This window comes from Aethalodelphis obliquidens, unplaced genomic scaffold (assembly GCF_003676395.1).
Source record: "Aethalodelphis obliquidens isolate GAN/ISIS:26980383/991018 unplaced genomic scaffold, ASM367639v1 scaffold82, whole genome shotgun sequence".
Lineage (NCBI taxonomy): Eukaryota > Metazoa > Chordata > Mammalia > Artiodactyla > Delphinidae > Aethalodelphis > Aethalodelphis obliquidens.
Window position 1 is genome coordinate 5,190,626 of NW_020838026.1, and position 22,920 is coordinate 5,213,545.

The 22,920-nt window shown below is 49.6% G+C and overlaps 1 protein-coding gene across 2 annotated transcripts in view; it reads right to left on the reverse strand.

The window, feature by feature from the left end:
- Positions 1-22,920, reverse strand: part of FLI1 (Fli-1 proto-oncogene, ETS transcription factor) — a 113,172-nt gene that overhangs the window by 76,168 nt on the left and 14,084 nt on the right. The window contains exon 1 of one of the 2 annotated variants that reach the window (XM_027092875.1): positions 3,911-4,024. The exons of the other annotated variant lie outside the window; for it this stretch is intronic. The gene's annotated coding sequence lies outside the window, so the exon portion shown is untranslated. Of the gene's footprint in view, positions 1-3,910; positions 4,025-22,920 lie in introns of those variants that run through there. 2 annotated transcript variants of the gene reach the window in all.

The window sequence follows — 22,920 nt, forward strand, 5'->3', positions numbered from 1 at the left end:
GGCTAATGTACATGTCACCGTGTGGCTTATGGCCACGGCCTCACCCCACCTTTGCTGTGCGAGCTGCAGAGCAACAGGAAACGGCCGCGGTATATATATAGCCACATTGTGTTTATCCAAAGGTGCTGTTTTGCACAGATTCTTGTGCGCTTTTTCACCGGGAGAGGACATGGCATTCGCCTTTTCCTCGGGGCCTCCTAGGTGCTTGTAAAAGTAATTGCTCCACCTGAGAAGGAAGAGGGGCATTTCGCCTTTTTGGTTTCTTCATTTTCAAGGTGAACAGACCCGTGCATTTTCTTTTCCAGAGGATTTCCGGATCCGTTCAGCTGAGGCTCAGAAAGGGTGGGAAACAGCAGTGGAAAAATGCAGGATTTCCAGGAGCCTCTAAACACAGCCCATCTGGGAAAATCATTCATTCCACAGATTGAAACTCACTAATTAGGCTTTGTTTCCTCCCCATCACAGCCTCCTGGCAAATAACTAAGCACACCCCTTTGTGGTGTGTTCATCACACAGCCTTGGTCTAGTCCACAGAATCCTAGCAGAGGCAGGGCTGACAGGGTAGTCGTGGTGTCAAGACTTGGGGGGTCCCCTCTGATCTCACACAAGAGCAGCCAAAGGGAAGGAGAAAGACCTCTCAGCCCAGGTCCGTCCTCTGAGCAGAGCCCCCTTCAGCGCTCTGGAAGTGGCTTCCTGGGAGTACCAGCTTATTTATCAACCATCTGGACTGAAATGCACGTTCTTGAGCTGGGGCCATGGGTTTAGCAGCAGAGGTCCGCCCTTCACCATGTTCCTCTCCCCGCTGAATGAACACGGGACGAGTATTGGGACAGTGGAGCTATTGAAACACTGGTCCCGTGAAGCATGGATGGAAATGCTTTGGTCTAAAATGTGCACCGGGGGACCTTGGGCAAGTTAGGAAACCTCTCTGAGACCAGGTTTTCATCTGTAAAATGGGGATCACGAGGCGGTGAGAGAGGATGGGTGAAGTTTTCAGCATGGGACCCATACAACCAAAGACATACACGGCAGGCAGAATGGAGGCGGTGAGAACAGAAATCAAAATGGGACTTCAGAGCGGGAGGAATACTGCAGCGTACAGACCCTGATTTCAAGTTCTTCAACGTTTCTAGGACCCACAACTTCTTGCTCTGAGTCAGTTGGCTCAGCCAACACAGATAAACTCTGTGTTGGGAGATGAGAACAGCTTGGGAGGACAGGTGTGGTTCAGTATAGCAACGCAGAGCTCTCCCTAGCAGAGTGCCACTCAGTAAAGGGGGTTCCTGAAAGTCTTGGTTCTTTCTACTCTGAAAAGACGTTGAAGTTACAGATGCATTTTGAAAAACTAGGCATCCCTTTAGCACAAGGATTCTAGAGAACAGTTTACAAGTTTTCCCCATCTCACAGTCCCCCAGCCGACGCTGGGACGTGCTTTCCAAGCAGGTTCAAAAGAAGCCAGCTCAAGAAGCAGAAGTGAATGCCTCTCGTTTCCATCCTTTAAAAAATGGTGGGAGGTATGTGTGTCTCCTTTGCATGCTTTCTCCTCGGTGCATGGAGGCAAAGTGAGTAAAAGACCTGAGCTGGATGCAGCCGGGGTTCCTACTTAGTGGGCCTGCATCTCTCATGGAAAGCCCCAGATCCCTCAAGCCTCCCCCAGTTCTTTTCCCACCTCTTTAATCGTCCTGAGTCCTGAACCATTGTTCAGTCTCATTACTGAAAGTCAAGCACACGGTGGCAGGGGCCAAGGCCTATGGCTGTGTGTGCCTGAGATTAAGACTTTTATCTGATCTTTGACAACTTGCAGAGGAAATCCTGTTCCAAAACCCGGACCCCTGAGTGAAAGGTTGCTAGCGGTTCCTCCCACCCACCTGCGAGATGAATCAGGACACCTGAAATGCGAACATGGGCTCATTGTTTATAAATATAATAAGCTCACTTCCTGTCGCTCTATTAATCCCTCCCCCTACCTCTTTTCTTTTAAACACGGAGCCTAACAAGGTCTCTTGGCAAAGCCTGGCCGAGCGTCCTTCGTGTCCTTATCCACACCGGGTCACGGAGTGAGATGCCAGTGCAAGGCAGATGCTCCCTGATGACACTACGAGGCTGCCCATCTCTAGCACCTTAGGATTCACACAGGAGCCCAGCCACCTCCTCGTGGACCGAGACAGGCACCGGTAGCTCTACCGTCACCGTGGAGCCCAACGAGGAATAAGAGAACCCCAGGCAGAAGGCGTGGCTCCGGTGGTTGGAGTACAGGTTCGGGGAGTTGTAGGTTTTTCCCTCAGCCCACCCCCCAGCTAGGGTGCTAATGGACTGTGGTTAGTCTTACATGGTTTATTGCATCCCTCAGCATGGTGTAGGTGAAGCAGGCACACCAGGTATTCAGGTAAAGTTGGTGATGCCCCCTGGGGTATACGGGGAGTGGAAACAAGATACTTCCGGTAACTGAAGGAAGGAATCCCAAGACGGAATTTGCTGGGGGGTCTGCCCCGATTCTGCTCCTTTTCCCACCACTCCTATCACTTCCTTTACTGCAAACAGAAGCAGATCTGCTCATCAGCTAGTCCACGAGTCTGCCCAGGGCTGTGCTGGGTGCCTGCGGGGAACACACAAGAAAGAGGAGGCTTCCCCGAGGGAGTTCACACCTGCAGGGGCCACAGGAATGAAGGAAGAAATGGTTGAGGAAAACACGGGCAAGACAGGGAGGTCTGGGTGTAGACCTGCCCCAGCTGAGGGGGTTGACCCCATCCATCCCCTCACCTGGCAGCAGGTAGGCACACAGACCATCCCTAAGCCACTTCCAGCTCTGGCGTCCCGGGAACCTGTGCCGGCTGCCGCCGGATAATTCACAGAGGACGAGGTCAGACGCTGCGGCCACTCCGCAAAGGACATGAAGCCTCATCAGCTCCCTGAGCGGCCACTCCAGCTCAGGGAGCGCGCAGCAGGGGGGACATTAGCTCCCAGAACAAGGGTGGTGACTCTGGGGCCTGCACCTGCTGACCCCTCTTAAAGCAGAGCTGAAGGCCTCCTGGAGAGAGCACTTGTTTTGTTTTGTTCTGTTTTAGCTTGTGAGGAAAACGAACTTGCTAGTCAGGATGGAAGTGGCCTGAGGGGAAGTTGGTCCTGGGAGGGAAACTTTACTTCTACCCAGTGGAGGACAGAGGAGACGGCAGGGATACCACTCTCCCCCTTCAACGCCTCACCCTCTGCTTAACAAACAAGAAGCAAAACCAGGCCGGCCCAGGGGACGGGCACCCTTCCCAGCACCTGGATGGGGACGCGGGAGGCATGGATGCTGGACCGGGTTCCCATCGGGAGACCTCACCGCGCGTGTCTCTTCCCAGCCCCAGGTTCAGTGTCACTGCTGGCAGCTTGAAGGCGGCCACGGTGGGAGTGTTGACACCATGGAAACAGGTTACACACCCTGGAGAGCTGGTTGTTAAACATTTATCAGCACACATGGGTGCGTGCGCCTGCTTCTCCATCAGACGGGACTTGAACCCTTGCCCCGGGGCCTCTGGCTGCAACAGGCCAGCGTTTGAAGCTGATGTGTCGGCCCTGTTCACACTCACTGCTGTGGACCCAGCACTCAGATTGACTCAAACCTTGGCTAACTTAATCCCACCGAAAGGCTGACACAGGGCTGACCTGCTGAGATGAGCGTGAGTCCAATTGCTTACACTCTCTCCCTTGGGGACTTCAAGCAGTTTTCTGTGGCTGCCTTTCTAATCTGTAAGCTATACAATCGACACGACGGGTCACTTGATTTAAGAGCTGCTCTCTGCCAGGTACAGGACCAAGCACTTTGCGTAAGTTATTTCACTGAATCTCATTCTCACCGTAGCCGTATGAAGTGATTCCCTCATTTTATAGTTCGGGAAGGTGTGGCTTGCGAGGTTCCCCGGCTTACCAGTGGCAGAGCTAAGATGTGAACCCAGATGGCTGATGCTAAAATGTGCTCCTTCCAAAGTCTACGTTCTTGCCACTGCACAGCAGGGCTCTTGTCAATAAATCATTCTTCCTGCCCTGAAAATATACGCAAATGATACTAACTCTAGGTGGAACCACCAAGCGTGGCCCAGCTCCCAGGGCCACCAGGCAAGCAGTGTTCGCCCTTCCCAAACCAGCCCCCTCCCCCCACAGGACACACTTCCTCTTCTCCCTCCTCTACCCGGGCCGTTGTCCCTCCCCTCCTTCAACCTCTACTCAGAACTTACTTCCTCCTTGAAGCCTTCTGTCATTAACCCCACCCAGCGTTGATCACTTCACCAACTTCGCTTCTCCTCAAATACTGATACACTTAGCCTAGATTTCTTTGGCCTTGTTTTACAGCTGGAGTCCACCGGGCTCTTCCGCACTGAGCTGTGCTTTGCCTCCTGTCTTTTCCCACAGGGCCTGGCAATGAGTGTGGTCCACGGGGGCCTCTCGGGGTTGGCCTCGGTGGTCTCTGTGTGTGGGTGTACGGATGGCCTGCTCTTGCTGTCCGTAGCGCATCTCCCAGTGATCTGGCCAAAGGATGCGAGCACCCCCTTCATTCTGGCCAAAGATGATACTGGTGTGGCGTTTGGGAGGGAGGTCAGAAGAAGTAGCCCAGATCAGTCAATGTCACTCAGGAGCTCCCCTGTCCAGCCTAAACATTCAGTGAAACTTCTGAGGACTACTCTTTCCAATCTTGGGCCAGAAAAGGACTTGATTCTCTCTGAAACGGTCTTAGGATTTCCTGTCAGGTCCTTCCTACACCTTTACCTTGAGTGGTAGGTTGAAACTAGCAACTAGGGTAGGAGTTTGGGGCTGGGTTTGGGGAGGTACCTTTCTGTTTAATCAGGGTGTTCCAAAAGGTGTGAACACATAGGTGAGTGTGAGTGGGTGTTAGCTGGGGACGATGGGACTGAGACAGGCCTTAGGACACACATACAGGTGCTTCAAAAGCTTCTGAGTGGACTTAGGGTAGAAGCCGGGCCTCAGGTCTCCTGGCGGAAGATGCCAGTAACGTGGTGGTGACAGCTGGTCTGATTTGCATTTGGGAAGCCAGACTGTTTCAGACAGCTCATCTGATGCAGACAGCCATTCTTGAGAGCCTCCCTGGCCGGTTAGGACTCTGCCCTCCTCCAGAGGCCTCTCCTGCCTTGTCCCTGACTCCCCCGGGCCCTGGACACATTACAATTCCTGCCACTGTGAAGACCCAGCCGTGACCCTCACGCTCTGTGCTCCTGACACGTGAGCAGGCTCTCCTCCCGCACGGCCTGCCGCTTTTAGACTGGCACACAGTTTTCACAAGACGGGTTTTTGTGGTTTGGGTTTTTTCCTTCATAAGTTTGCAGCTGCTAGTTTTGAAACCACCAGCCCTGAGGCAACTCAGTCAAAAAGAGAGCAAGAAGAGAAAAGAAAGAAAAGGAGAGAGAATACAGAAAAGGAGGACAAGCTGTCTTGCTATAACCCATGCACTACACGCACAAGGTCTGTGCAGCACTCTCGGCCTTGCCTGGCCAGCTCTGCAGGCTTCTGTTGGGGACAGGCTCTTGGGGGGTCCGTGGGCAGGGTGGATTTGAGGAAGTGGGCCCTGGATCCCCGGCCCCTGGCTGCCTGTGGTCACAGGTGAGTTGTGACAGGCCAAGACTTTCGGTTATGATCCGAAGGGGACCTGCCAGCTCCCTGGCTCTGCTCCAAGGTGCGTTCATGTAGGGACAGCGAGGTGTGCAGGCTGGGATGAGAAGGGGGAGGAGGGGGGAGACACAGGAAGACCCTGATTGAGTTTCCCAGTCCAATTCAGGCCCACCTAGTGGGTTCCTTTGCATAGGCAAACAGAAGGATTTAGCTGAACACACAGACTCCAGGCAAGAAGGAGAGCCAGAAATAAACAACTCCAGAAACAGCTATTCACGTTCAGGTCTCCCCCTCCCCCTCTCACATTCACGGGTGTTTGGGGCAGCTAATTATAGTCTTTATCTAAACCCAACACCTAGAGTCCCAGCCTCAAGTCACAGCCCTGGGCTGGGCGTGGAGGCCAGGCAGGGCACGGAGCTGTCAGGCTTATTCTGGGTGGCTTTGGGGCGTCCCCTCTTTGCTGGCAGTCCGACCTGAACCCCACAGTTCTCTGGGGGGCTGATAAAAGCGCTTTTGCTGGAGGGAAGAGGGAGAATCCTGGGGCTATTACCGAGGAAAGGAAATGGGAAATGGTTGGGCCTCGAAGTCAGGTCTGAGCAGGCAGGGACACATGGGGCTGCTGGGATCTCTGCCTCCGTAGACCTGTGTCCCCTGTGGAACAACCTTGCATCTAAGTTATTTGCGCTCGTTTCTCCTCACCCTCTCCATCGCTCCTCTCCACAATTATTGGGGGTCCCTTGAAGGCTTGGAATATGTTTCCTTTGAGTGACCCATAAAGCTATCCAGCACAGCGAGTGAGTGTAGTAGGCGCTCTATAAATGCTTATTTAACAGAATTGAAGAGCATATTGCTGGTCATACTCTCTTACAAAAACATGTACTGAGGTTCTTGTTGTCTACAACATAAAATCCAAATTCTCTAGAGCCTGATATAAAAGTTACAGTTTTTAGGCGCAAGCCCTAGCTATGTTCCAGCTTCCCCACCGGCTCTGCCATGCGTGCGGTGCTCTTACTGGCATTCTTTCCTCCGTTCTCGCTCCCTCTCCCTGGAATACCCTGCCAGGTAAATTCCAAGTCACTTAAAAAACCAACTCCAGGGCTTCCCTGGTGGCGCAGTGGTTGAGAGTCCGCCTGCCGATGCAGGGGACGCGGGTTCGTGCCCCGGTCCGGGAAGATCTCACATGCCGTGGAGCGGCTGGGCCCGTGAGCCATGGCCGCTGAGCCTGCACGTCCGGAGCCTGTGCTCCACAACGGGAGAGGCCACAACGGTGAGAGGCCCGTGTACCGCAAAACAACAACAACAACAACAACAACAAAAACTCCATCGTGAGCTGCCCTCTGCGAAGCCCAGCTCTTCCCAGCAGAGTTGGTTCTTTCTTCAGTTGGTCTCTTGTGACATTGAGTACATAGTATTGTGAAAGCACTTACCCTTCTTTAGAGTGAGTATTCAAGTCCGCCTGTGTCCATCGGGAGACTCTGAACTCAGCAAAGACAAGGACCACGACTTACGCATCATTGCATTCTCAATGCTGCAAGGTGCTTGGAAATAGCAGATGCTCAATAAATGTCTGACGATGAAATTAATGAAAGAAAGAATGGGCTCCATCATCTATTCCTTGGAAACCCCAGCAGGGTCTTCCTGCACCTGTTCTCCTTTCCTTCTCTTTCCCACATGTGGCCACCTCCTAGCACTCAGCACACAGATGGCACCAGGGACACAATTCTTTGATTTCCACTTCTGAAGTGTCTCTATCCTTGTGCACAAGCTCCACAAATCATCCACAGCCGTTGCTGCTCACCACTGCTCACGGGCCGCCCATGTCTGTAAAGATGTTGATTCTGGCCCTTTATTACCCAATGGTATAGACTCCCGTGAAGATGAGCTCTTCTGAATCACAGCACACCTCCTCCAGGAAGCCCTCCCACACTAGTCCAAACCCACAGGGACTTTCCTTTTCTTCTGATCTGTTTTTGGCTTATCCGCTTATACTGCCCGATCCTTCCCTTTCACCGTTCCACTGTTATTTTGGACTTGCATGCAGTCGTCAACGGATATTTCTTTCCTCCAGATTCTTTGGAGAGTCCCCCCAGCACACTTCACAATACTTGATGCACGATCAGAATACAAAATGAGCGACTGCGGTAGATGCCCCTCCGCTGACTTTGTGCCTTGACGTTCACGTTCCTCAGATGGTGGGTTTTCCCAAGGGAACTTTACGTGGTCCGACCAGCCCCTGGTCGGGCAATAGTAATCAGCACTATCTCAATGACTCTAAGTCCTGCGGTGGAAAAATTCTCCAATAATTGGCACGTTGCTGACTCACATAGTTGCGCTTTCCTGTGGAAGCCATATTACTTAGTCCCTCGGTTCAAATACTGATAAACATTGTAGAATCTTCCCCAGCAGAGAGAGCTGTTCTCCCTGGACCTTGATCTGGTACGGCCCTGCAGAGTGTGCCGGGACCCCGAGGCCACAGGAAAGAGAGGGAATGCCCCATGTGAGGGCCACCTGTAGCCAAGTAGGTCAGGTGGTTTTCTGGAGTCTACACTCAACCAAGGTGTCCCCAGCCTGTTCTGTTCGTGGTCTGAACATCCCCCTCCTGTGCTCCCTTCTCTGGCTTGGGCCTCTCTGAAAAGCATCCCTTGACAACGTCTCCTGTTCTCTCCCTCCCCACACCCAGTCAGAATTTGCCAGGTTTGCCATAGTCAAAGGACCTTGCTAAGATCAGCTCAGACAGTCACGTCAATGAGTAAGTTGCATTTTGACATGAGCTTCCTGAGGCTCAGAGGAATCAGCTCATGGTGATCATTTCAGGCAGATGGGATACTGGGGAGGGAGACTTTTAGGGGATGGGTCGTTCAGAGCCGCCCAGCACAGCTACTGGGATGCTTGTATCTAGGGCCAGCTGTGGACAGGGGCAAGGTCCCCGCACCCCATCCCTGCCTCAAGATGACCAGGGAGTCTCTGACTTTAAGGTCACTGGGGGGGAGTTCAGTCTGGAAAGGTAGGAAAGGAGGTCTCCCCAATAGATACCTAGCCTGAGTCTTCTGGTTTGGAACTCAGGGTTTGGAAAGTCACCCGAATGCCTCATTCCCAAGTCCGACCTTCTAGAGAGTCTGGAGCTGGCAAGCTTCAGATCCATTTGCGTCAACATGTTGTTTGGTTAATGCAGCTGAGCATCTAAGCCCATTTTCTTAGAAACAGGAAATCCCAGTGTGCCAAGAGTAAACAGATCCCAGCCCCTAAAGTTCGAGTTCATTTAGGAACTCCCTGACCACAAGGGTCTGTGGGGCTGTGCGCTTGAGCCAATAACTGATCTTGCACAAAGAGATGGTGTCTCTGCAGCTCAGCGGCTGGAAGAGCTGTGCGCTCAGGAGAGGCTGTGCAGCCGGCTAAGGGCAGGCTCCCAGTGTGAACCCTAGGACAGAGGGGTATCAAGGGTCTTTTGTAACTTGGCAGGTGTCTCCCCTGAGAGCCCCCCCGCCCATAAACTCGTCAACTCTAGTTGCTTCCCTTTATATTCTCTGTGTCTTCCATGAGAGCAGGGGTCTGGCCTCTTTTATCCTCCATCCTGTCGATACTGTCAGCACAGTTCCTGTAACAGGAGGCACTAAATACTTATTGGTAGGGCTTTCCTGGTGGAGCAGTGGTTGAGAGTCCGCCTGCCGATGCAGGGGACGCGGGTTCGTGCCCCAGTCCGGGAAGATCCCACATGCCGCGGAGCGGCTGGGCCCGTGAGCCATGGCCGCTGAGCCTGCGCGTCCGGAGCTTGTGCTCCGCAACGGGAGAGGCCACAACAGTGCGAGGCCCGCGTACTGAACAAAAAAATAATAATAATAATAAAGTACTTATTGGTGGAATGGATGAATGATGGACAAAGCAGCACCAGCTGAGTCCAGGATCTGACGAAGGGCTTGGCTGGCCCAGCTCTGCGAGGCATCATGCCTGGGCGAAGTGGCACAGCTGTTGGTGCTCCCTCACAGCCTCCCAGCACCCAGCCGGGGAGGAAGGGGTCTCCAGAAGCTGCCGGAAGGTTCAAGCTCCTCAAGGCTGGCTGAGTGAGCTCAGGTTGGAGGAGAACGATCATTGGCTGGGTGGAGGGGGACAGGCAGGGGGGTGGCCAGAGGGCCTCCTGCTGCAGAGAGGTCCCGCTCCCTCACTAGACAAAGAGCCCTCAGAAAGCTACCTTCCCAGCCTCCAGCACACATGGAGCGGGCGGGGAGGGCCTGGCCTCTTTCTGACAAGCAGCCCGGCTGACCCTACTGCTGGGAGGGCAGAGGTGTGGCAGGCAGCTGCCCCAGACGCGGAGTCGCTGAGCAGTCACGGCGGGGCCTGACGATGGAAGGCAAGAGGCAGCTCTTCTATTATTAGTGGCTGCTTTCCACGTATGTGTAAGTCAAACAGCCTATGCAAAAAAGAGGCCTCATGGTAGCAGGAAACTCAGAGTTGTGGGTGTCCTGGCGCTATCAGATCGGGCCCTGGGCTGGGCCAGCTTCCATCTGGGCGACGCAAGGAGCTGAGCCCAGGCCCTATTGTCTGACTCAAGGGGGATCCTGCGGCTGCTTGAACATCCCATTTTCAGCATTTCACATGGGCTCATTTCTCAAGCCCATCAAGAATATTTTATTAAAATAAAAAGAAAGAAGTCTAGCCCTGTTACCAAATGCCATCCCAGGTCCAGAAGTTGGAGAGCAACAAGGTGACACATACTAGCGAAAAGCCCAGCACTTAACATTTATGCATGGTTTAACTGTACATCCATTAGACACAGTGATCTACAGCAACACCCAAAGATACCGGAAAATGGCCATAATTGAATACGAAGAGCATAAAAGGAGATTACAAAACAGTACGATTCTGGTTATATAAAAGCAAGACATGTGTGTCTATATATTTGTATTAAAAAGACTGGAAGGGAAGGCACCAAATATTAATAGGTTGTTTTCTGGGTTGTTAGACTGGGAGTGCGCTTTGGTATTTTTCAATTGTGATTTTTCTGTATTTTCTAAATGTTATACAAAGATGATGTATTGCTTTGGAAATTATTGTTTTAAAAAATACATAAAAATAAGCAATACATTTAATGAGTAAAAGAAAAATTTAAGCCAAAAAGCAGAGAAGGAAAGAAGTAGCAGCCTATGCAGCATAGACTTGCTAAGGCAGCTGACTGGTCGGCGTTGGGTGGCTTTAATGCACTTTACCTTCCTGTCCCTGACTCTCTCTCGCTCGCTCTCCCCTCCTTTCTCACCCCTACCCAGCTCTGCTCCTTCCAGCCAATGCCTGGGCAGGGCTCCGACAGCACCTTGCTTTCCTACTGCACCTGCCTGCCTGACACTCCTGTTAGCTTGTTCCAGGAAACAAGAGGCCCTAGAAGCAAACGCACATGTGATGAACCTAACTCAGCTTCCAAAGTCCAGAGTAAGTCTCACTTGTTACTCCAAACTGCCTGACATCTTTCCAGACCCTCAGAGCTCTCATGCATTTTGCATCCAGAGCCAACAGTGCCTGGGTGTGGAGGGACACTGGACAGTGAATTAGGCAGACCTCAGTGACCTCCAAGTGCCCCATCTATCAGAAACTGGCTGCCTTAGACCCCTGGGGGAACTTATTCCAGGTATAAATAAATAATACATAGACACACAGGCACACATACCTCTATTTGGTCTACGTGTACACGTAGACATGTATGTACCATACAGCCATATATGCACACATCATACACAAATATGTGAGCAAAGAGGAGAGAACTTGAGCGTGCAGGTTTGCACGCACGCATGCACACACACACAATTTTGTCCTCACAACATTATGAAATGGTATATTTTCTTCATCTAACTGATGAGGAAACCAAGTGTCGAAGAGGTTAAGTCACACAGCCGGAAGTGGCAGGGCTAGAAGTTGAACACAGTCCTGTGTCTCCCGATCCCAGACCCTTCAGCAGAGAGCCTTTTCCCCTCCTCTATCGCCATCCTGGCAGGCTGCTGTGGTCCCAGTGAGCCCGAAAGCTCCATAATTACTGGGTTGGACTTGGCCTCCAGAATAACCATGACAAAATTTGTGGAAATGTTCACAACAGCTCTTTACTTCCAGGTTCTGAGATCAGAAACGGAAGTTTCAAAATACCGAAAGTTCGTTTATGTTGAACATACTGCTTGGGTTAAAAGCAGGAAGTCCAAGAAAGCCTGATCTCATGAGATTTTTCAGCCCAATTTGGATCCACATCTGCACTGCTGGATTTTCCACTGAGTCCAACTTCAGCTGCTCTGCCGCTTCTCCCATTTCACTGACTCTCCACCTACGGGGGGTACAGATAAATAACACAGTCTGTGGCTATTAACTAAGATTTATCCAGCGATTGGCCAGTGGCAAGGTGGTGAGCTGGGACAGGCAGTAGAGGGGAGCAACTGAAATTTGAAAAATCTGCACGTTTCTTTCTGTAAATTTTTTAAAAAGCCAAACTAAAACAAACAAAAGCTCTAAACAATAAGTCATCCAAATAATGGCGGCTGTGCTTGTTTCCAGGTGCAGGAAACAAGTGGAGAGGAATCCTGCCACCTACTCCTTCCCGCAGACCTGGACCTGGCCTCGCCACGGGTCAGACCCCAGCCGGGGTGGGAGAGGGCGGGAAGGTGGTGGGCTCAGCAGCGGGTCTGGGTCACCAGCTTTGGGGAAGCCTCAGGAGATGGGGAGAATCGTTTCTGTATCCCAACTAGTTGACGGCAGGAGCTGGGATTAGAACCCCGGGTGGAGGGCTTCAGGCTGCCTCTCTTTCCAGCTATACTAGCTGCCCTGGCCACCTCTCAGCATTCGAATGAGTGAACAGCATCACAGAGTTTTTAAGTGACAGAGGATAAAGGGAACATTAGCTGTTATAGTATTTATATAGTGGGTGGTTATCGCAGCTGATGCTATTTTTAATTGGAGTCCCCTTCCATTCCAGAGTCTCCTGGGGATGCCAGTATCTCTGAGACTTCCCTGCTGGAGGGTTCAGAGGCTCCCAGGGACACCTACCCTCACCACCCCCACACCACTTTAGATGCCCCCAGGGCAACATCTGGAGGACTTCTGCAAAGCAAGAATCCTCAGTGCCTGTGGTCTGGCCTCCTCTCCTCTCCTCTCCTCACGGACTGGCGCACACTCTCTTGAAGTGCAATTTTGAATCAGCCACACCCAACTGAAGGAGAGGGGCAGACCCCAACTTAGAGCCACCCACTTCACCCCATTTTCAGTTTGAGGAGCTCAGGCACACGTGGGTCCCTGCCTCACCTTGTGAATCTGTGCAAACTGGGTGCAGAGGAAGGGCAGGGTAGCAAATGTAGCCGCTGTGTGGCCTTGAGTGAATCACTGAGCATCTCTGGGCCTCAGTTTCCTCCTCATAAAATGCTAAGTGCAATATCCATCTCGTGGGTGGGTGTGGGCCCAATAAAGTCCCCAGGGCACACGTGGGCGTGGACACTTCCTGCCTGCCCTGCGGTCCAACCCCACCCTTTGGGGTAAACCCTGGGGGCCTAAGTGTCTTGGAAGCAGCCTTTCTGTGCTCTAGAACTGCCAGAATCTGGAAGCAGAAGGCCTCCAATCTGCAGTGCACTTTTTTTTTTTTTTTTTTTTTTGCGGTACGCGGGCCTCTCATGTTGTGGCCTCTCCCGCTGCAGAGCACAGGCTCCGGACACGCAGGCTCAGCGGCCATGGCTCACGGGCCCAGCTGCTCTGCGGCATGTGGGATCCTCCTGGACCGGGGCACGAACCCATGTCTCCTGCATTGGCAGGCGGACTCTCAACCACTGCGCCACCAGGGAAGCCCTGCAGTGCACTTTTTAGGGGGAGGAATTTCCTACACTTAGCAATCATTAAATGCCACCTTAGAGCACAACCTTAATAAACCTGCTTTACTACTAGAGAGGGCCTTGTGGGCATCGCCTCTCTCCTTACACAGGTCCTGCTCTGTTTCCCTGGCCGCGTAGCAGGTGCACATCCTTCGCTGGGTACCCTGGCTTGGGGTGCACTTGAAGCAGGATGAAGAGGGTTAGCTTCCCCATCACTGGAAGCTGCAGGAGGAGGACACAGGGCCTTTCATGTGGCAGGAGCGCGCACTCTCCCCAGAGCAGTTTGTGCCCCGGAAGTCAGGCTGGTGGGCAGAGGCCGCGGCCTCTGCTGCTTCCTCCCCACCTTGGAAAATTACACAGAGTGCCACTCTGCCCACTGGCTGCCAGGAGATGCCCTGCTGCTTTCCAAAACGATCCCACCTCCTTAGAATCAAAAACAACAATGTGCCTGCAGTGACCAGCTTGCCCTGTCCTCTTCCCTGCCCTGGAAAAAGTACAGCATCTGTAAACAAGTCATTAGATTCGAGATCCTACCCAATTTAGACCTTTGTCTCAGTTTTCTCCAGAGTAAACTCCTGGTCACACCCACCCAAACCAAGCAAAGCCCAGAAGGAATGCAGAGTCCTGCGGCCAGGCTAACCACAGCTGACCCCGCCGTGTCGGGGCTCGGCGCACTCCCAGGGGCTGGGAGAGGACAGCAGGGAGGAGAGAGCACTGGGATCCACCAGGGCAAGAGCCGTGCGCTCCGACGTGCCAGTGGCTGAGAGCTTGGTCTCTGGGTTCAATTCCCCAAAGCAGTGTTCATTTTGCAAATGCCTCCCCAAACTATCAAAACCCAAAAGTCTACCTCCTTTGAAGTCTGGAAAGAAAACCCCCTCAGATCAGCTTCTTTTTTATTCCTGTACTTCCCGTACAGGCAAGCTTCTAGAAAACAGAGGTTGGAGAAAATGAAAGTCAATGCCAAATACTAACCAGACAGAAGAATAACTGCTTTTCCCCACAGCCCTCCACCCCCAGCTCTGGCATTACGGGCTGGGGAACTGGGCCCCTCTCCTGCCGCTGTAGATCTGTTTATTCTGCACTCCATAAAGGGAAACCAGGCCCTTTGCTGACATTTTGGCTTGGAGGGGGTGGGGAGAGACGGAGGTCCAGAATTTAAACTCAAAACCAGATCAACTTCTCTAAATCTCCTGGTGCTTTTTCTGCAATTCCTCAATGGGCCACATTGTACGATTCAGGCTTTTAACCCTCCCAGCCCATGCGCCCCCGTCACTAACAGTCTGGCTCTGGACTTCGATGAATGCCATAAACCGCAGTGACCCCTTCTTGACTTCCCACCCCGTCGGGGCTCCCTGATCTCACTGCACCCCTAGCTTCTCTCTGCCTCTCCTGCCCGCCGACATGTGCCCCAAACCTTGCTCTCCCGAGTGGACGGGGCGGGGGGTGGGGGTGGGGCCGGGGGGGCTTCCTTTGAACAATGAAACAGGGAATTTCCTTTGTCCTGGAAATGTTCCACTTGTCATCCACGTTATCCTTATCAGCAGACCACAGTGCAGTGAGCAAAGGCCCCTGCGTGCTCGGGCCCCGGGGGGTATCATTGCAAAATGTTTTCTTCGCTTTTTCCTCTGCCTTGAATTCAAAGCCTGACCTTTACGGGTGGAATTCAATCAGGTCATCGCTCAGATTCCCCAGTGGGGAAATAAAAGTAGCACAGGCAAAGTCTATTGTTTCCATTTCAAGAAGGTAGAAATGTTGTCTTCTCCCTAGAGCATCCAACTAAATGAGGTGGGATGGGGGACAGAGGAGGTAATAAAAGGACCCTTAAAACTAGTTTAAGGTCTTGGTAATAAAACGTAGCCTAGATCCTCCCATTCTCTCTCCGTTTACACAATCTGTTCTCATCAAACATGATTGACACCTCAGCTTCGGTCCTTCAGGGCTGGCTTTCACTGGTTTTAATGCAATTCATTTGTATTTGGACAAGTTTGAAAAAGATTTTTTTTTCCCCCGCTTTAAACAACAGGAGAGCAATACAGGCGCACCTTGTTTACTGACCTTCGTTGATGCTGCATTTTTTACAAATTGAAGGCTTGTGGCCACGCTGCATCAGGCGCGTCTGTCAGTGCCATTTTCCCCACAGCATTTGCCCACTTTGTGTCTGTGTCACATTGGCGATTCTTGCAATATTTCAAACGTTTTCATTATTGTCCTGTTTGTCACGGGGATCTGTGATCAGTGATCTTCAACGTTTCTTCTACGACTTGTTGCAGGCTCAGATCCTGGTTAGCATTTTTTAGCAATAAAGTATTTTCTAACGAAGGTTCTCAGACACAGTGCTATACACTTACTAGACTCCAGGATAGTGTAAATGTCACTTTTCTACACACTGGGAAATCGAAATATTTTGTGACTTGCTTTACCGTGATACTCACTTTATTGTTGCGGCCTGGAACCGAACCCGCGACACCTCGGAGGTCTGCCTGTCCAGTCAGGAAGAGGCACGTGGAACACCAGAAGGCCAAAGGAATTGTAAAAACAACTACTAACGTTAACACGCTTGTATTCTGGGGCAGGAATAATTAATCGTATATGTTTAGTCACTTAGCAACCCTGAGCTCTTATTCTGAAAAGTTCAAAATATTTCACATATGTAGGGAATAAAGTCTCTGGGATCAGACAGACCCTACGAGCTGCATAACTTTTGATGAGAAACTTGAGTTTTCTGTGCCTGGGTTCCTCTCACTGGTAAAGTCTAATGATAGATGTATCCCACAGGCTGTGGTGGAAATGAAGTGCTAACATGCACTGAAGGGCTCAGGACGTGCCTGGTTCATCTGTAACTACTCAATAAATAATATTAATAATAATATTATTATTGACATTACTGATATCTCCTGTGAAAATTGTTTCCAAGTAATAATAAGGTAAAGGACGCAGCCACTCCAGAAAAGATCTTGAAGGCCAATCCCCGTTCTTATCCTCTATACCGTCTTAGATCAGACAGCTTCCTCTGAAATTCTAGCAAACACCACATATAGACAGCATGCCTCTTCAGTAGGCGTTTTTTGTTTTTTTTTTTTTTAGTTCTTTTTTTGAACTTGCAAAATGCGTTTACGGCCATCTTTATTACAACATTGCTTCGAGGTAAAATTATCATTGGCAGAATCTCCCTGCTCTGCAGTTGAGGAAACCAAAGCATGAGGAGATCCAGGACCTGCTGAAGAGCAGAGAGCAGCTCATACCAAAGTCAGCAAGCACGGCTTCCACAGCTCTGTGTGCCCAAGAGCTGCCTCACTCTGCCAGTCAGGAGGTCCACCAAGCTGAGGACAGGTCCATCCCAAACGCGGCTGAAGTCTTCAAAGATGGAAGTAAGCTTGCTGGACTCTTCCTGCCCTTGACCTTTCTGGATGCGCTGCATATTCAACGCATGCCAACCGATGCAAAGGTACTCTATGTGCTCAAACACTAGTCTGATCGCGTCTTTGAAACTTACTGTCCTCTCACGATGTTCATTATTCCACTTTACTTGCCTTCACTGAAGGAAATGGCTTAGGGACCCACAGACAATGCCTAGAGGGACTACAGTCAGAGTCACAGGTTTGTGACACTCCATTTAGCAGAGCTGTAGGCAAACTGCATTTCACTCATTCACTCATTCAGCAAACACTTCTCGAAGGCCTGCTCTCCTCCATGCCTACCCCAGCTTACCACTCAGCGTTCAGCCCAAATGTCACTTCCTTGGGGAAGCCTGAAACCTCTGAGACTAGGTTAGGTCCCCATAGTGTACTCTCCTGAAGCATCTTCTACTTCCTTTTTCACCGAGCTCTTTGCACTTATAACTGGCTCAATATCTCTTTCACTACAATTTCTGTCACAGCAAAAGCCTTGCCTTTTTTTTTTTTAACCACTGTACCCCAGCACCTGGCACACAGAAGCTGCTCAATAAACACACAAATATGTGCTAGGTGCTAAGGTGTCAAAGGCGAACTGGTAGAGTGCCTGCCCTCAAGGAGCTGACAGCAAACCACAGAAACCCACACTTGGATGCTCGCCACAATGTACCAGGAGTGACAGAATTGTCATGGTCACAGAATCGTATTCTACACACACTTCCTCCCCTTTTTCCAGATGCAATCTGAAAAGAACAAAGGTGGAAGATTTCAAACTGCAGAGAGATCTTTCTGCAAATGCATAAGCCCTAGAAATATGGGACTAATGACGGATTTTATACGTAATCAGCATGAGGTGATCAAAGACTCGAACTGGGCATTCACAGGGGCCTGAGGGTTGATCCATATTTTCTCCTTTCCGGAGGGCAAGTGTGAGCGAGAGGCAGGACCACAATGGCTCATCACCCCTAAAACCATCATGGAGAGTTAGACTGCAGGGACCTCTGCCCTATTTCCTCTGTGGCATCTGTCCATCTTGATTTTAAACAATTCAACTCAGAAATGCGTGCCACTGATTCAGTGATATACATAGGATGGACCTTCCCAGTGACGTCCAACTGAAGACTTCCAAAGCAAAAGCCACCAAAGCTCTGCTCGTTAGAGAGGCCTTAGGAAGGAGGTCAGATCTCCCCAGAGAAGGACTGAGTGTTTATTCCTCACGGGCATTCCAAAGCCACAGCAGGTAGACCACGTCATACGTTTCATTGTCCACGGGTGAGGGCCAGGAAGGAAGGAGAGAAATTGCTCCATGCCTTGGACATGCCAAGCACACGGGTCTCAGTGACTTAGAGCACCACAAAGCAATGCAAGCCCAGGGAACACTCACCGGAGGGAAACAGGTTCAAAGTCACCACTCTAGCTACTTGTTTGCTAAGTAAGTTGCTTTGCTCACCTTTATACTTAAGGAGAAATCTACCTACAAAGAATTATAAGGATCTTGGAACTAGAAAAGCCAAGTCTCTGTTAATAGCACGGAATCCTCTGTAATAGGAAATCATATATTCACGGCAGGACAAAGCATTAGAGCTGAAAACGACCTTAAAAACAGTTGAGCACAATGCCAGTATTCTACAAATGAGGAAACTGAAATCACCATGCTGTAGAGGATTCCCTCTGGCTGAGGTCATTTTCAATGAAAAGATCTACAGGAAAAGCCCACACCTTTCTTTGACAAGCCCAGTATACGTTTAATCATAATTTGTGAATATCCCTGTGGCAGATTCCAAGTGCACCCATTTTATAAATGGGAAAAGAAAGCATTATATTCTTAAAGGTCAGTGTAGAATTGGTGATGAAGCCGAGAGACTAGATGGTTACCTTAGTTCCAGCTCCAGGCCAGCACTTGTAGTACCTGGGTAACGCTGGACATCTACCCTTCATCTGTTTTTGCTTTAATATCAGTCATAAGAGTCAATGGAAGTGTTAGTCTCCATGTGGACCACACATTGCTGACTCAGATAAAAATAATCCACATAAATATACCTTCCAACTGAATGCAGATTTTAAGAGGTTTTTGACCTGAAATATATAGACTTTTATTGTCTAATACGGGAGCCACTAGCCACTTGTGGCTATTTAAATGTAGAATAACTAAGAGGAAATAGAATGAAATTAAAAATTTAGTTCCTCTTTGCACCAGCCACATTTCAAGTGCCCAGCAGCTGCTTGAATAGCTAGGCTAGCGGCTACATATTAGACGGCACAGAACAGGACATTTCCACCTTTGCAGAAAGTTCTATTGGACAGCCCAGATAATGACAGTTTTCTTAATCTTCCACTTTGCTTTGCCTTTAAGATCAGGTTAAGTAAGTTGAGAAGTACTGATGAAGTTTTCCAAATCTCTTATCCTAAAAATTGTACAAGAGCTACATCTCTCATGAGGTTTCCTATACATCAATACTTTCCAAAGAGAGAAGTTTGAGCCTTCTGCAGCCCAAGAAAATATCGCTCTCTCTTCCACCCACAACAATTTAAAACCAGAAATTTAGTGCTATATGAAAAAGATGAGAAACTGTTACATTAGCTATTTCCAAATCTGTAATAAATTTAGGCAAGACATTGGCTGTGGTTAAGATGGTAGGATGGGTGTCCAGAACCTTTATACGATCCAGTCTTCCAAAGATGGAGACCATTTGTCAAACAAAATGAATTTTCTGCAAAGCTGAATTAATTTCCATGAGCGAGATGCTCTTCATAGTTTGAAATATATATTTGAGACGCTCTCTAATCTCTTTACCTCCACTCGGTGGTTTTGGTGTAGAAAAACACAGAATGCTCCTTCAATACAGCGTACGGATCTTGGAGGTCATTTGTTTTCACGGAGAAAGAAGCAGTAGGGTGATCTTAGCTGGACTGAGGTTCCTAAAGAGCTGATAGATCAGTGTCTGAGCAGCTCAATGCCCTCCACATGGACTTTGAAATCCCAATTGTGTTGGCTAAGAAGAAAACCCTAATCCCTAATTCAACACGTTCAGAAAAAGGATGTCAGGAGAAGCTCTTAATCTCAATCTTAAATGTCTGGATCAGCAGTTTAAAATGAAAAGAGTCAACTTCATTTTCCAGTTTTTAAATCTCATCATCACTTAGCTACTTCAGTGTGGGTAGAACAGGGGCAAATGTTCTTCCCCTTCACTCCACCTCTGGTCATACAGTCATACTGGTTGTGTAATGTCACATGGAAGACAGAGATCAAGCTTTCCTAAAATATTACTGATGCGGGATGAGAACAAAGACAAAGCTCGCCTGTCGAGTCTCCATACATGGGGGAAGAGACACCATCATTCCTGCCCTCTGCCCCAGCAGAGGACCACCTTCAAGGCAGATGACTTCTTTCACACTGTTGCCCCTTCACTCACACTCAGGTAGGTTAAATCTTTCAGTTCCTTCCACACTTAAACAATCACATTCCTTGATCAGGACCATTCAGTCCTACAGTCCCTCCTAGGTTGGAAAACTCTTCTTTCTGGAAGGGGATGGTAAAGCAGAGCACATAGAAGGACTGAAATGTTAGCTCCCTCTGAATCAACCCACGTCAGGCCTTGCCCTACATCCCCGTAACCCATGACCACAGGGACACAGAGAAGACAGAGGAGGTGGCCTAAGTGGACAACTGGGAACGGGGCAGCAGGTGTCTGGCTTGCTAGATGGGCATCTAAAAACCATTCACAAGGGGACGTGGTACAAGATACGTGGTTTACATTCTAGGAGGGCTCTTCACTCTTTATAGGCAGAGACAAAAGTAAAAACAAAAACAAAAAAAACTGAGTAGCATAGGTTGGACAGGAGAATTTTGTTTCTCTGGTGTTTTCAGTGTCCACAGCTCTTTTTATCAGCAGCACAAGCCTGGAATTCCTGAAGCTGCACTCATATCCTGCCATCGGGGCTTTACGTAAAACTCCCATTGATGGGGTTGGGAGTTTCATGAGGAGAACAATGACCGGATGTGAGGGAGGGGAGAGGAATAGGTGATGTTTGGTCTGTACTGGTGCATTCATAGGGGAGAATGTCTATACTGGCAAAGATATGAAATAGCTAATTGACAAATTTTACCAAATGCAAGTCAGTCTTGGGAACCGTGAAAGCCAGAAAAAAGCAGCCCAGTGGACTCAAGTTAAGCAACATTTATTATCTGTTATGTTCAAATGTCGACCTTAGAGTCATATCTATGATAAGAATAACCAGTATTTACATAAGCTCTTTACAAAGTGGTTTTCCTTCCACACTTATTTTGATTCTTATCATTGGTCCGTAAGGCAGGTGGAAAACTTAATATTACTTATTACGATCATTACTAGTCTTATTTTACAGTTAGGAAGGGAGGAGATTAGAGAAGTTAATATCTGGCCCGAGATCATACAACCAATTTGAAACCTAGATTTTTCACACTTCGAATTGCACAGGGCTTTCCCAGAGCCATTCTGCCACCGTCACGATAATTTGCAAAACATTACAGCACCTCACTGCCCACCCGAATAAAAGTCTTGTGTCACCTTTCTTAGGCAAGAAGCACCAGCCAGCACACAGCATCCCTGCATTACACTGTGTGAACACAAAGTCACATTTTGTAACTCTGGCTAAAGAGGGCTAACCAGCCCCTAACAATAAAGAGAGAAGGGTGATCTCTCTTCAGTAAGATGTCCATACAAGGCTCAGGAATGGAAATGATCCATGATTTACAATTGACAACAACCATGTAACGAGCCACCCAACTGTTAGTCAAATGGTAGTAATTAATTGATGCTTTCCTTCAAGAAATTCAAAGCAACTCGTCAATCCAGATTTTCACGAAAGCCACAGGAGAAGAGGTTTGTACTACGGCCCCTCTTCATCCTTTTGGGTGGATGGAGAAGCTGAAGTTAAGAAAAGGAGAGGAACTTGTCCAATGTTACCCAGCCAACCTGAGGCAAAGCCAGGAGCGGAGGTCAGATTACCCCACACCCTGTGCCCACTTCAGCACTTTAGGGGGACTGGTACAAACGTAGAACCTGGGACCTCTCCCAGGTGTCCTGGGGGACCTGCTTCATCAGTCTCTTCTGCATTTAGTGCAGAGTTGTGCCCAGGTAGGTTCACCATCAAGGCTTTCTAACGAGTATTGAAGGAAGGGGTGGAGGATGAGGCTTGCTGTCACTGCAGACAGCTGCCTCCCTCCGGTCAGAAGGGAGCTGGAAGAAGCATCAGCCTGTGGAAAATGCCACTCGACCCAGTCGGTCCATCTCTGATGAGACCGACTGCCTCACTGACAGCTTGTTGATGCTGGCTGGCTGCTTTAAGAGGGACTCGTGTGTTTCCCGTAACACTCCCTTGACCCTTCCAGAGGAACTGAGCTCAGAGCACCCCTCCCTCCCAGCGGTGGGCACACCAAGGTGTCTACCTTCGGTCATATTCCTTATTTTCCCACAAGAGCCACCTTCACCGAGGCATCTGTCTCTCGCTTTCGCCTCGTAAATGTGCTCGTTTTGTGCACATACAGTAAACATTCTCTCCTGTTTCCAATTATTTTGAACAGTTAAGCATGCAAATGTGTGAGCAACATTTATTAAACTTCTGTGGACTTTTAGGAGGAAAAAAAAAAAGATGAACCAACAAGAATCTGAATCATCAAAGAGCTCTTACAAAACCAGCATTTTGAGCCTTTAATTGGAAATGAATCAGAAACAGGCATGTGAAATTTCCCATGAAATACACACAGGGTTTAAATTTTTTTTATAAAGGGTGCTCTGGGCAGAACAAAATCTGGGTTATACACAGTCCAAACTGATGGGAAGAAGTCACGAATTCCGAGGTGCTCCAAACCCAGCCCCGCTCTGCAACATCTTCCCATGCAAACTCTGGGAAGGCAGGGAGCGGGGACCACAGTCTCCCTTTCTGGCCTTACAGAGCCAGTAAGTACATAGGGAACCACAGATCTCCAGAAGGAAGAGCTTAGAGGCCCCAAGGTCCAGAGCCGCAAATCCACATGTCTGGATGCCTTTCCTGAGGCACCCTGGGAAAATTCTCCGCATGCCAGTTTCCTGAAACACATTTCCAGAAAAGTAGTCTGCCCT